Source organism: Marmota monax, unplaced genomic scaffold, assembly GCF_021218885.2.
Source record: "Marmota monax isolate L192 unplaced genomic scaffold, Marmota_monax_Labrador192_F-V1.1 WCK01_AAM20220418_F8-fsc00012, whole genome shotgun sequence".
NCBI lineage: Eukaryota > Metazoa > Chordata > Mammalia > Rodentia > Sciuridae > Marmota > Marmota monax.
Genome location: NW_026695227.1, coordinates 23094278 through 23109731, shown reverse-complemented (window position 1 = coordinate 23109731; position 15454 = coordinate 23094278). Strand labels below are relative to the sequence as shown.

At 36.6% G+C, this 15454-nt stretch overlaps 1 protein-coding gene across 1 annotated transcript in view; it reads right to left on the bottom strand.

Moving 5' to 3' along the window:
- Nucleotides 1-15454, bottom strand: part of Pdzrn4 (PDZ domain containing ring finger 4) — a 385332-nt gene that overhangs the window by 292221 nt on the left and 77657 nt on the right. The window lies entirely within an intron of this gene.

Genomic DNA, 15454 nt, shown 5'->3' with positions numbered 1-15454 from the left:
TTAACCTCATATTTCCATGTTTGCTGACCAAGCTTGCCTTCATGGACTTACAGATGAGATCTTGATGCATTAGGAAAAATGATAAATGATAATGGGATGACATAATTGCCAAACTAGTTATTTTGGCACCTACTGCAGTGAAGATAAATGATAAATTGTATACATTTGGTGGTTTTTTACTACAATCAGACATTTAAAAATGAACTGTAGCTTTTGCTTGTGGGCCTGATAAAATAGTCTATCAATTAAAAATATGATTTCATATTTAATCTTCTTTTAGGTACTCTAAAAATTCATAAAATTGCTATTGCTAATTAAAATATACATTTCATTCAGTGAAATATCTCATACATTCATTTCTACATCACTTACAAAGTATTGTCTAGGTTCCAAGCCCACAAGTTCCTTACTAGCTTCATTCTTTGTCCCCCCCACCTGCAGTGTGCCCTATGTTTATGTTGCAGGTGAGGCTACTTATAGTCTTCTACCATACCATAATACTTTATTCTTATCTGTCTTGAATTCATTATTTCTTTTTCTCAGAATACTTTTTCTTTCTTATATGGCTAGGGAATTTCATTTTTAGGACTTGGATATAATATCTTATATGACACTCCCCCCATCCAGGTTTGGTCTTTCTGTCTCTTGTTAGCACCCTGTCATATGCCTGCTTCCATTTCTGTTCTTATAAAACTGCATCATGAATCATTTTTCTTCCGTGTGTATTTCCCTCTCTAGATCAAGAATACCTGGAAAGCAGAAACTGACACTCTGATATTTCTATGCATAGCATCTAAGGCGTTGCCTCGTTAAAATATACATTTTTGAATAAAATTAAGCCAAAGGGACACTTAGTTCATTGCACAATTTTCACACCCACTATTGCTTAAACTGAAACTTCTAAGTGAGACCCAGAAAAGTATATGCAAGAAGCCAAGAAGTAGGACTTTCAGGCACTCTGGAGACTATAGTTTTCCTTAGTTGCACAAATTAGTTCCTCCAATATGTTTTGATTAGTGGAACTTTAAGGTACCTTCTAAAAATTCAGATTACCAATCAACACTGCCTTATTTTGTTATTCTCCCACATGGACATTATGGTTTCTCCAGATGCCTTTAAGCTACAGATTGAGCACCATGAGGGAGAAAGAAAATACAACTCCTAAAGCAAATATATTATGATCTAATTAAGACAGGAAGCTAATCTGAATATGGTAAACGGTTTTATAACTTTCAAACTGGTGATAAAGTTTCAGTTTTTTTCTGATAGTATTGGTACATGTGCTTTAAAATGGTATCCATTTTTGTTTTTTTTGTTTGCCAGAAGGATAAGTTATGTTTACTAAACACTTTGTTGTTATTGCCTGTGGCAAGATGGAAAAGGCATGCATTTGTTGAGGCAATTAGATCTAGACCTTTAAAACAGTTTTAAGTAGTTTCAAATATTTAATACTCATTTGGTACAATGAATGGGCCATTATAATTATGAGGCTTTAAAATTAGTATGTCAAAGAGGTCACATTAGAATCAATACATATGCTCTATGAATTATATTGTATGTGTATTCTACTTAGGAATACTTCATGGGACGATCCAAATCTATAAGTCACCATTAAGTTAGAAATTTTTGGTCAAAGAAAACAAAATATTTTTAAGAGCCGACTTTAGGCATATTTACCGCATTATCATTGGTGTTTTGAACTCTCATTATTTATTTATAAGTTTGTGTTTCTAAAGTTGAGGGGAAAAGGTAGAACAAATAACTCATTAAGCAGACATAGAATGCATCCTTGATTTTTATCATGTATGTGAATTCAGTAAAGAAATTTAAATGTGTATTTACCGTTTTCTTTCATGCCTCACTCCTACCAACCCAATTATGAACTCATTATTTGATAAAGAAAGAAGGTTCCTTTTTGAGACTTTATAACAGAGGTTTATACAAACATAGAAATTATGTTTCAAAATCACTTGGTGCTTATGCTGTTTTGAAATATAGATTTATGAGATCAAAATAATGAAAACAGGCCTGGGCAGCACGTGTTTTATTTCCATATTTCAGATATTCCCTAATGATAAACACAAGGTTCTCTGAGGGGCATGTATTTGTTTTCAATGCGATTGTGATAGAATGAAGGGGAGCTTTAGCTTACTAACATGCTGCATTTCTAATAATTCTTCCCATCCACTTGCAAATGTGAATTGTCACCCCTGATTTATGTTCATTAATCAAAATGGCAAATGCATGTGGAGTGCAGAATCAGGGTCTAGGCTGTTGTCTGAAAATGTGATCAATCATTACTGATTGGCATTTTGTGTTAAACTATAGAAGAATGTGGAAAAACAGATGCTTGCTAGGAACAAGGGAAAGGAAGTTGGGGCCAAGAGGCTAGCATTTTAATTGCAAGATACAAAATGCTCAAAACAGAACAGAATAAAAATTCTGAGTTTTGGAGGAATAGAAGACAATTATGCAAAATATAGGAAAGAGTGGCTTTTTTTAAAACCACCTTTGTGTGAGATACTTTTAAAACAATGCTGCAGGTGTTAAAAATGCTACCTGCAGTTTTGATTTAATAAGGCCATGAAAATAGGACTTGACCCATATTTTTTGTACCTAAGGGGAAACAGCCAAGTATAATGAGAGAATTCAGCTATTCATAAAACAATGAACTCAGAAGATACTTAATATATCTTGTCTCTACTTTGTGCTGTGTGTTGAGGGGAGTGGGTGTGTTTATTGAATCAGTTTATTTTAAAACTCCAGGATATAGTTATTCAAGAAAAATTGGTCCATTATTTCACTCTGATGGGATGAGAAATATATATTATACCATGAAGCATAAAAATATAAAACAAAAAAGTACAAATGATGTGCTACTATAAAGAATTAAATTTCGGATTTCTAAAATAGTAAAAAAGAATTTCAACTTGTAAATAATGAACAAAGTTTTGACATTTTAGTGATCAGCCATATTATACTGTCACATTTTAGTACAAGATTATTACTAAATCACTTCATTAAAGAGCCCTCTCATTTAAAATATTAATTCCCACTACATAGGCTGGGTCTTTATATTCTCGTTATGGTATACACAAAACAAATATTTTGAGATTTACTGAACAAACAAATGAAAGAGAGAGTGAGTTTTATACCCTTTCTTTCAACTGGATGCATTCTTTTCTACCCAATTATGATATAAAAATATCAGAAAATAGTTAACACAAAGGTGAATGCTTTGTAATGAGGTTAATCAATTAACTGGAAATGATGAATTATGAAACTGCAAGGAAGGCAAAATAGATACAAATGAAAATATTTTTATTGGTTCTTTTTAGTTATCCATAATAGTAGAATCCATTTTGATATAATTATAAAAGCATGGAATATATCTTATTTTAATTCAGATTCCAGTACCTTTTCTTCCCCTTCTCTCTCCCCACCCCTTGCTCCCTTCTCTCTATTGATATTTCTGCATTTTTCCCATAGTTATGTTTTTTTAAATTAATTTCTTGTGGATGTACACGATGGTGAGATTCACTGTGATATATTCATATATGTACGTAGGAAAGCTACGTTAGATTCATTCCACTGTCTTTCCTTTTCTCATCACCCCTTCATTCTCCTCATTCCCTTTTGTCAACTCCACCAAACTTCTAATCTCCATCCCCACCATATTATGGTTTAGTTTCCACATATCAGAGAAAACATTTGACCTTTGGTTTTCCGGGATTGAGTTATTTCACTTAGCATGGTAATCTCCAGATCCATCCAAAAACGAAAATATTTTAATTTTACATCTTCATTGAAAGCAAGCATCAATTTTGAGCAACTCAAAAGCTCTAGATACAATCTTTTCCAAAAAATTAAATGATTTGATAAGACAAATGGTTTCAGTGTTTCTGTGATTTAGTTCTCTTTACTATAGTATTAGAGAATCAGATTATCTCTAATAACCCCTTCCACCTGCAAACTTTCTTAGTCTAAATGTCTATGTATGGCTTAAATCATGGCCAGGTTACATGTATTGAAGAATCTAATTTTACACACACACACACACACACACACACACTACAATCTAAAACTTTATCCTGACATGAGCAATGTTAATATATCAGATGGCATGGCTACTATCTACTAATCTGAGCTCATTTAATTTCTAAAAATCTTGGGTATGGGGAAACAATTATTACTTTAGAATGAATAAACTATGCACTTGTAGCTGTTACAAGGGCAAACCTGAAACTTGAATTCAAACTTAGGTCTGTATGATCTGTCTTACTATTCTATGATCCATTAGAATTTAAAAAGCCAGAGAGAGAGAGAGAGAGAGAGAGAGAGAGAGAGAGAGAGAGAGAGAGAGAGAGAGGCAGGCATGAGAAGAGACAGATGTAGAGGGAGAAACAGAAATGCATTTTATCTCATATAGTATTTGAGTTTCTACTAGTTGTATAGTAAAATTGTGTGTGTGTGTGTGTGTGTGTGTGTGTGTGAGAGAGAGAGAGAGAGAGAGAGAGAGAGAGAGAGAGAGAGAGAGAGAGAGATGCTTCTTATAGTTTAACACCTAGTGATGACATGACTTGGTGTCTCCCCTAAGGATAACCTGTAGGTTCCTGCATAACAAGTCTTTATTGTTACACCCTCTATCTTCTCCTCTTGTGCTTTAAAGTTTGACTTTTCATCTTTCTTTGGAATACCTCAGGAAATAACAACCTGATACAGGGAACCACTGCTTGGTGGAAAACATTAAAACACAGTATATGAAGTCTTGATCTCTGGCACAATGTGATAGACTGTAGAGGATCTGACACTGGGTTGACATCATGATTTTATGTCCTGTAATATTGAGGCTCTTGAATTGCTGAATTAGTTGAATTTTTTTTTTTACAAAACGTATATTTTGAATAATTTGCTTAATTTAGATCAAAAATGTTTTCCATCTGCTTTTTTCTTCTTGTATAGATTTTTTTTTAATATAAAACCAAGCAATCAGTCCTCTGTAATTGGGAGAGCAGCAAAAGCTGTGTAATGCACACTCTTGTAACAAGGTTCTGCTGGAATCAATTATGTTGGGCTGCAAGAAGCTATCTGCTTTCTGTATGATGCATAACATTCAGCCTAAATAGTATAAACATTAAAAAGCTGCTCTTAAGTTTCTATATAGCTTTCTCTGGGGAGAATTTGTTATTGTCAGTCAGCTGTCAAATGCTTATAGTATGATTAATGAATCATATTTAGATGATTGACAGTGAAAGTCTACTTTTAGAAGATGTCAATCATTTTTATAGTTGCTTTCCATTTTCATGGATACTAGCAGTACTGTCCTTAGCTTTAGAACCATTATAATTTCAACTTTGTTTGCTGTAGGCCACTAGCTACACAGACAGTTGGAAAAGATATTAATCCATTTCTATCTTCTTTGCTCTAGGCTAAACCCAGATATTCTTGTTTGCTCTCCAAGCTTAAGACAGCAGCTAGATGAAGCAAATAATACATTTCAAGTGCAAAATTAATGACTGAAGTTTACTACACAGAATTGTATTATCCAGTTGATAATATATAAGGCAGGTGCAAAATAGAACACCTTAGTTTAAATTATACACTGTTTCATGTTTTTATTCTTCAAAGATTCATTCTTTATATAACATTTATGATTTTTTTCCAGGTTAATTTGTACTTTTAAAATAATCTAACACTTTCAAATTAAGGGTGCTCTATTAAAATAATAACATTGCTAACCAATGGAAATTTCATTTGTCTAACTCCTAAATTTTTTCCCTATTTGGAAAATAATGATGCTTTTAAGTGGATGTGATTTCCTAATGTGTTATCCCTCTTTAAGTTCCTAAAGCCCTATTTGCAATAAAGTTTAGTAGACAGTTATTTTTGATGTAAAAAGTTGTTTATACCTGGAAATATTTTCAAAACTATAAGTAACAAGACCAGAGTAGATAGTATAGCACCTAGTAGTGGTAGTAGTTGTTGTTTTACCTCTTCTTTTGGAACTTGCATGGTCTGGTCAAGGAAATAATTATGTGAACAGGAGGGAGGCCTTAGTTCTTTTCCTTATTTTTCTATTTCCAAAGAATCCAGAGACATGCAGATACACAAGGCCAGCCAGCTCATTGTCCATAGGAAGCAACAAAATGTGAAGGACTATAAAATTTTATGTAGGATCTTGGCCCAAGGGTGTTTGGGGATTTAAATAAAATGACTCATGTTAATGACCTGACATGATGTCTTAAATATCATAAGTGCCAATTTTAAAAAAATTCATCTTTTCTGTCCACTGTAAAATCTTGCATAGCAGGAACCTGTACCTAGTATGCATACTGTTGCTTAATAAATACACCTTGGGTTTAGTTTAATAAGGTCAGAGTAGTCCACAGCAAAGGTCTTTAGCTTCCCTTGGGTCACTGTGGCAGCAACTGTAGCCTTTGGGAATTACCTGTTTGTGTAGAAATTTTTTTTCTTTGGAAAAGAGATTAACCAAGATACTTTCTTACCTATTCCTTTGCCTTCCCTTTTCCATGACTCCAATTTCTATCAGCATAGAGGAAGGAATTTCTTATTTCTAATTCACTGGGTATGTCTCTGTGTTTCTTCTGTCCCATGTCCTTATCTTTGTTTTTAAGCTTTTTTTTTTTTTAAGCTCCAAATACAGGTTTCAAATAACAAGACAACTCTAGCTGATTAGTAATGGCTGTCTGGAGATGGAATCTCACCAGCTCCAGGAGCAATGATCAATTAACAATGTCTGCCATAGACATAGGAAGGGGAAAATAAATTATGTATGCCAAGTAGTTTCTATCATTGAAAATCCCACTACAGCTATATTTCTGCTTCATTATGTCCTGAAAGTCATAAGGAGTTTTTAAATTATCCACATAAGGTAACAGTTAAAGGCTGGGTATGTTTATCTCAGAGAGTCTATAGACTAGCACTAAAATTATTCTTAATTAGTAGTTGCGTGGCACCAGAACTGAAGAGGTTCATGGAATAACAATGCTTTGATTCAGCAATGTCAGGCTGGTTGTCTAACTGCATGGATGGGCACATGGTTGGAAAGACTAATAGAATTCTGGTAATGTGTAATACAAATATGTGCATAAATTGAAAAGAGCATTTATCTTTATGGTATTATATTGTTAAGCTACTAATATATTATTAAAAGACAGCACCATTTTTCATGATACACTATTTGAATTCATTCCCCAAAAGCATTCTACAATTTTAGAACAAACGTTTTTTTTCAATAAATAAACAAATTTTAAATATTTAAACAAACTATACTGCAGGGGAAAAGAAAAAGATCAATAGGAGGTTATGGGTAGATTGGATCTAGAGAGTTAAAATGCTATGGGAACGGTTACCATCTTCACATCCATTCTCATCAGTATTGGTCTTTGGTCTTTCTTCTCTGGTTTGTAAATTTCTAATATTCACCATGGCCTTTGGTTCAGTGTTTCGCAAATGTGGACTTGTAAAATTTGTGGAATTTGTATAATTTTAGATAGCACAAAGATAGACATGCATGTGTCCTTCTGCTGAGATTGCTAAAGATATGTTATTTTCCTTAGACCTCAGGCTGGGAAACAATGGATTCACATGCAATAATGTGATGACAATGCGCAGATTTTTACAATTTATTAGGTGTTGGCCACGCCATGCATGGGTTAGGAGAGTTGTGGGTTACCTATTGGCTCTTCTCCATTCTGTGACTCTGACATTTTGGGCACAGAACAAAGTGCAAACAGTCCAGGAAGATAAGTGGAATTAAAGAGGAGCTGTATAATTTCAGAGACTTCTTGAAATGTCTTAAGGTGAGTGCCTGACCTGGGTCAAATGGTAGTCTCAGCTCTAGCTTCTTGCTCCATACTTACTTCCTACTGCTCAGAGGACAACTGACTATAATTAAAAATGTAAACTGTTTTCCAACTCATATTACTCAAGTCGGTACATGTGAAAATAGGTTTCAGTTCTAGTTAGTCTCAACACCAAGGGAAAATAAAGGAAATTTTCCTACTGAATTAACCTTATATCATAAACAAAGCAATAGGAGATCAAAGGAAAATCCTTAGTATGGATTGATAATGAAAAGGATTTGTAATGAAAAATTTATTTTCAGTTATACACTTAAAATGATATCAGAGCCATCATAATTTAGTTTTTATTCTTTAATCTTTTTCTACTGAAAATATTTTCATTGTATTCATTTGTACTGTGTTCTGATATTTATGGCACATCATTCTGGTCTTCGATCTATGTTAATGGTAACCTTTATATTATACTGATTTGCAAAAAAGTGATCTCAATGAATAAACAACAGTACAAGTGATAAATATTTGGAGCAAAGAGAAAGGTTTGAAGGATGCTGGTTCAGTGCAGGTCCAAAGACAGCAACTCCATTTAACTTGGGCAATCTCCCCCTGCCCCATAAAACCAGCCTGTGGTTGGAGAAGGCTGCTTTGGGAGTCCGATATCCACCATTTGGCCAGTCAGTAGTTATACCATGCTAAGAACATCCAGAATTGATTCAGTTTAGAAGACAGCACTTCTACTGTAAAATGCTTAGCATTTCCCTAAAATGTTCACTTTTTAAATCTATGGTGCAATATATTTTAGTCTAATTCACAAGATTTATGATGGGATTTGAGATAGGTCCCTCTGATACTCCTAGCGTCATGCAGAACAGTTTCTTAAAGTAAAACCATATCAGTGACATATCCACTCCTAATTATGGTCGAATTAAATAGAATTTAAAGGTGACTTAAATTATATAAGCTAACTGATTGTATGTATTGTGTTCTCAAACTACAAATATAACCTGGGTTGATGACTGAGTACAAGTCTTGCCTTATATTCCAGACATGTAAAATATGTTCTTTAATATAATTGACTTTAAAAAGAAACCCAAAATTTCTTCAGATGTATATGTAGATATCGTTTTTAAGAACTTTTTAACATTTATATTGTGAAAAAAGATCCTTTCAAATAAAAGTTGCAGACATTTATTGTGCTATATGTTTGTATCTACCATTAAAACATATTAGGGAGCTAGAAATTCAAGATTGGAGAAATTCCTCTTGTGACCCTAAATTATTGTTAAAAAGCTTAAAATTCAGCTGAGGGGTTGTGTTTCAGAAAAATAAACCACTAAAAAAGGAAGCTTAGCATTAAATAATTCCTTTTGTTAAGAAGCCCATTTTTAGAGCTCTCACACAGAGAGGCAGGGTTATTCTGTCCTTTCACTAGAACATTTGCTCAGCTTCAGAGCTATATTATATTGCCCTCTAATGGATATTTTGAACCACTACAAACCACTATGTAGATAAAAGAAAAGAAGAGAAAGAACATATTTCAATGGTGTTAGCAAATTTTTAAGACCAATAACTAACATATGGTTGGTCTTAACAGCTATTAGTGTGGCATTTTATTTCTCATGATTTTAAAGTCAACTAACAGTCATTTTTAATTGTAAACATTCCAGTTGAAGTTTACTTTCATAAAGCCAAAGTCACCTGATCTACTCTCCAATTAGATAACTAGTAGCAGTAAAATCCTTTCAGTACTTTATCATTATATAAAAAACTTAATGTATTTGTGCACCTATAGCCTTGAGTAGTAATACAGTATCAAAATGACAGACCAAAATTTTCTCTTTCCCTTAATTAAGATATTTTGAAGTATGCACATATCCTTAACCATAATTTCATATATTTTCAGATAGTGCTGAGAAGTCAAAGAATTAGAATGCTAGGTCAAAGGTACGGGCTTTGTAAGGCTGTCTCTTTTGTTTTGGGTCATAGATTGACCTTTAGTCAGAGGGAGTCCTTGATCACAGACAAAAAAAGCAAATTGATGGGTAGATGCAAATCTTTTACTATTACAGGGGGGAGGGAGGACTCTCCATTTGTGTTTTAAGAAATGAGAGCTCATATATGGGAAATATTTAACTGCATAACTTAAACTACTATTAATTTTTAAAATTTAAGAACACAAATAATTACTAATTCTTCTTCTTTATCAGCATTTGCTTTCACCTCTTTCCCCTTTCTTTAAATGAATATAATTTTATATAAACTATATTAGTACATTAATACATTCCTCCTAAATGATATCAGCTTGGCTGAATAATTCATATTTTATATACATGATTGCTATATGCATGTCTACACATACACATTTTCCTTTTTGCTTTGAGAGCTTACTCAAGTCATCAGCAAGAATTCTGAGGAATAATTAGCTAATCAAAAATTTGGGGGGATCCAACATGGCGGAGAGTGGGGAGGCAGCGCTTTCAGTACCTCCGCAACAACGGGGTCAGAGAGACGCATGGATACGCTTAGATTCGACCTGCTGAGAAACTCCTAGCAAAATTCCACTAAAGAGAGACTGGCCGGGAATTGGTAGGATCTTTGGAGGTGACAGTTTGCGCTAGACGAGTGAATCTCCGCCACGCAGCGCAGAGGTCCAGACCCGCCAGCCGCTGCCCGCGCGACTCGGCGACTGTCAGCTGCCGGCACGCAGGCCCCGCATCTGGGCGGATAGCCTCCGCGGCGCAGTGCAGCAGGAGCGGTGCAGGGACTCTAGGAAGAGGTCTCTCGCCAAGCCTTCATGAAATAGCAAACCGGGAGCTGAAACCAACCAGAGACAGACCAGTCCCACCCCTCCCTTCGGACACTCCGGCAAGGAGCCTGGGGCCCGCCATAGCAGACAGGTGACATCACCAGAGTTCCACAGACAGAATTCCTTCCCAGCGGAATGCACATTAGCAGGTGTGTGACTCCCACCCCCTCCAGATACAAGCAGCCAGGAAACCTCAGGAATCTCTCCGGGGGCGTGTCTGTAGGGAAGCAGAGGGGAGTCCAGATCCCCACCTCCCCTTAACACCAGTGGCGACACCCAAGATCTTAGCTGCCAGTTTCTGGGGGCGTGTCCACCAAAGGGGTCCGGAAAAATTAAACTGTTGGTTCCCAGATCACCCCACCACAGCACTGGGGCTTAGATGAATGACAGAGAGGGTGTTCATCGTTCGGGATATAGGACACGCGGTGGGGCTGCAAGTGTAATCAGACCCTTGGGGAACCGCCTCCGGTGAATAGGACCTGGCTGGCTGGCTGGGAGGAGGAACAGGGGGAGGGGCTGGATAAGTGAAAGGGCTCTGGACTAACAGGATTGAGAGACTCCCAGCAGCCACCTTACAGGGATTTCTGTCAGCACACAGAGGGCAGAAGCTCGGCTCGGAGGGCACAGCTCCGCCTATTGGAAGAGAAGAAAATGGGATTCAGCCATAGAACAGGGGATGCCAGCATGGCAGAGAACTGATGTCATCGGAGAGCGGCCGAGGAGAGAACTTCATCGGTGCCAGCGGCGACGGAAACAGTTGGTCAACTGGTAAGGAGGGTGAGTCACAGATACCCGAGTCTCTCTCGCTTTGTCGTCGAGCCAGAGGGGAGGAGCGGGGCCGCTGCCCGTGCCCGCAAGGTAGGCAGACCTGCGACCAACCTGCAGATCAGGCCCAGCGGACTGCGGGCGTGGTAGGAGGGGCAGGGCAGAGCCTTCGCCCGCTCCCAGATCAGGCCCAGCGGCCCGCCTGTGTGGTGGTCATGTGACCCCAATTGGAGTGGGGGCGGAGCGGAACTGCCACCCATGCCCGCAAGGTGGGCAGACCAGTGACTAACCTGCAGATCAGGCCCGGTGGTCCGCGGGCATGGTAGGAGGGGCAGGGCAGAGCCTTCGCCCCCGCCTGCAAGGTAGGCAGACCTGCAACAGAACAGCGGATCAGGCCCAGGGGTCTGCGGGCGTGGTAGACACCTCACACCAATTGGAGGAGGGGCAGAGCCCCCGCCCGCACCGGCAAGGGAGACTTTTCAACTATACAAGAGCAATATGAATATATAGGGGGGGAAAATTTCAAAAACACAACAGTTTCACCAAGAAGAAAGGAAACGCAAGCAGTATGAAAAGACAAGGAAAGAAAGGACCACAAGCAATGCAGGTCAACTCAACTTTAGAAGAGGTAACAGCTGCAGCAGATGGAATGTCAGATAAAGAATTCAGGATATATATGCTTCAGATGATCTGGAGTATCAAGGAAGACATTAGACAGCAAAATCAGACAATGAAAGATCACTTCGACAAGGAATTACACAAACAAATCCAGGAAGCAAAGGATCAACTATACAGGGAGATAGAGGTTATAAAAAACAAACAAACAGAAATCCTAGAAATGCAGGAAGCAATAAACCAACTTAAAAACTCAATGGAGAATACTACCAGCAGAGTAGAACACTTAGAAGATAGAACATCAGACAATGAAGACAAAGTATTTCAACTTGAAAAGAACATAGACAGCTCAGCAAGACTGTTAAGAAACCAAGAGCAGAACATCCAAGAAATATGGGATAACATTAAGAGACCAAACTTGAGAGTCATTGGGATACAGGAAGGTATAGAACTCCATACCAAAGGAATGAGCAATTTATTCAATGAAATAATACGAGAAAACTTCCCAGACTTGAAGAATGAGACAGAATCCCAAATTCTAGAAGCCTACAGGATGCCGAATGTGCAAAATTATAAGAGATCCACACCTAGACACATTATAATGAAGATGCCCAACATACAGAATAAGGAGAGAATTTTAAAAGCTACAAGAGAAAGGAAGCAGATTACATTTAGGGGTAAGCCAATCAGGATAACAGCTGATCTTTCAACACAGACTCTGAAAGCTAGAAGATCCTGGAATAACATATTTCAAACACTGAAAGAAAATGGGTTCCAACCAAGAATTGTGTATCCAGTGAAATTAAGCTTCAGGATGGAAGATGAAATTAAAACCTTCCACGACAAACAAAAGTTAAAAGAATATGCAGCTAGAAAACCATTTCTTCAAAACATCCTCGGCAAAACATTACAGGAAGAGGAAATGGAAAATAACAATGAAAACCAACAGTGGGAGGTAGGACAGTAAAGGGGGGGGGAATAATCAAAGAGGAAAACAAACCATGTTTAATAACATAAATAAACAAATATGGCTGGAACAACAACCCATATCTCAATAATAACCCTAAATGTTAATGGCTTAAACTCACCAATTAAGAGACACAGGCTAGTAGAATGGATCACAAAACAAGACCCAACAATATGCTGCCTACAGGAGATGCATTTGATAGGAAAAGACATACATAGGCTGAAGGTGAAAGGTTGGGAAAAATCATATCACTCATATGGACGTCGGAAACAAGCAGGTGTGTCCATACTCATATCAAATAAAATAGATTTCAAGCCAAAGTTAATCAAAAGGGATAAAGAGGGACGCTACATACTGCTCAAAGGAACCATACACCAACAAGACATAACAATCATAAATATTTATGCCCCAAACAATGGTGCAGCTATGTTCGTCAAACAAACTCTTCTCAAGTTCAAGAGTCTAATAGACCACCACACCATAATCATGGGAGACTTCAACACACCTCTCTCGCCACTGGACAGATCTTCCAAACAAAAGTTGAATAAGGAAACTATAGAACTCAATAACACAATTAATAACCTAGACTTAATTGACATATATAGAATATACCACCCAACATCAAGCAGTTACACTTTTTTCTCAGCAGCACATGGATCCTTCTCAAAAATAGATCATATATTATGTCACAGGCAACTCTTAGACAATATAAAGGAGTAGAGATAATACCATGCATCCTATCTGATCATAATGGAATGAAACTGAAAATCAATGATAAAAGAAGGAAGGAAAAAGCATACATCACTTGGAGACTGAACAATAGGTTACTGAATGATCAATGGGTTATAGAAGACATCAAGGAGGAAATTAAAAAATTCTTAAAGATTAATGAAAACACAGACACATCATATCGGAATCTATGGGACACATTGAAAGCAGTTCTAAGAGGAAAATTCATTGCTTGGAGTTCATTCCTTAAAAAAAAGAAAAAACCAACAAATAAATGATCTCATACTTCATCTCAAAATCCTAGAAAAAGAAGAGCATAACAACAGCAAAAGAAGTAGAAGGCAAGAAATAATCAAAATCAGAGCTGAAATTAATGAAATTGAAACAAAAGAAACAATTGAAAAAATTGACAAAACTAAAAGTTGGTTCTTTGAAAAAATAAACAAAATCGACAGACCCTTAGCGATGCTAGCGAAGAGAAGAAGAGAGAGAACTCAAATTACTAGCATACGGGATGAAAAAGGCAATATCACAACAGACACTTCAGAAATACAGAAGATAATCAGAAATTATTTTGAATCCTTATACTCCAATAAATTATAAGATAGTGAAGGCATAGATAAATTTCTTAAGGCATATGATCTGCCCAGATTGAGTCAGGAGGATATAGACAACTTAAACAGACCAATATCAATCCAGGAAATAGAAGAAACCATCAAAAGACTACCAACTAAGAAAAGCCCAGGACCAGTTGGGTATACAGCAGAATTTTACAAAACCTTTAAAGAGGAACTAATACCAATACTTTTCAAGCTACTTCAGGAAATAGAAAAAGAGGGAGAACTTCCAAATTCATTCTACGAGGCCAACATCACCCTGATACCTAAACCAGACAAAGACACTTCAAAGAAAGAAAACTACAGACCAATATCTCTAATGAACCTAGATGCAAAAATCCTCAATAAAATTCTGGCGAATCGGATACAAAAACATATCAAAAAAATTGTGCACCATGATCAAGTAGGATTCATCCCTGGGATGCAAGGCTGGTTCAATATATGGAAATCAATAAATGTTATTCACCACATCAATAGACTTAAAAATAAGAACCATATAATCATCTCAATAGATGCGGAAAAAGCATTCGACAAAGTACAGCATCCCTTTATGTTCAAAACTCTAGAAAAACTAGGGATAACAGGAACATACCTCAATACTGTAAAAGCAATCTATGCTAAGCCTCAGGCTAGCATCATTCTGAATGGAGAAAAATTGAAGGCATTCCCTCTAAAATCTGGAACAAGACAGGGATGCCTTCTTTCACCACTTCTGTTCAACATAGTTCTCGAAACACTGGCCAGAGCAATTAGACAGACGAAAGAAATTAAAGGCATCAAAATAGGAAAAGAAGAACTTAAATTATCACTATTTGCAGATGATATGATTCTATACCTAGCAGACCCAAAAGGCTCTACAAAGAAACTATTAGAGCTAATAAATGAATTCAGCAAAGTGGCAGGATATAAAATCAACAAGCATAAATCAAAGGCATTCCTGTATATCAGCGACAAATCCTCTGAAATGGAAATGAAGACAACCACTCCATTCACAATATCTTCAAAAAAAATAAAATACTTGGGAATCAACCTAACAAAAGAGGTGAAAGACTTATACAATGAAAACTATAGAACCCTAAAGAGAGAAATAGAAGAAGATCTTAGAAGATGGAAAAATACACCCTGTTCATGG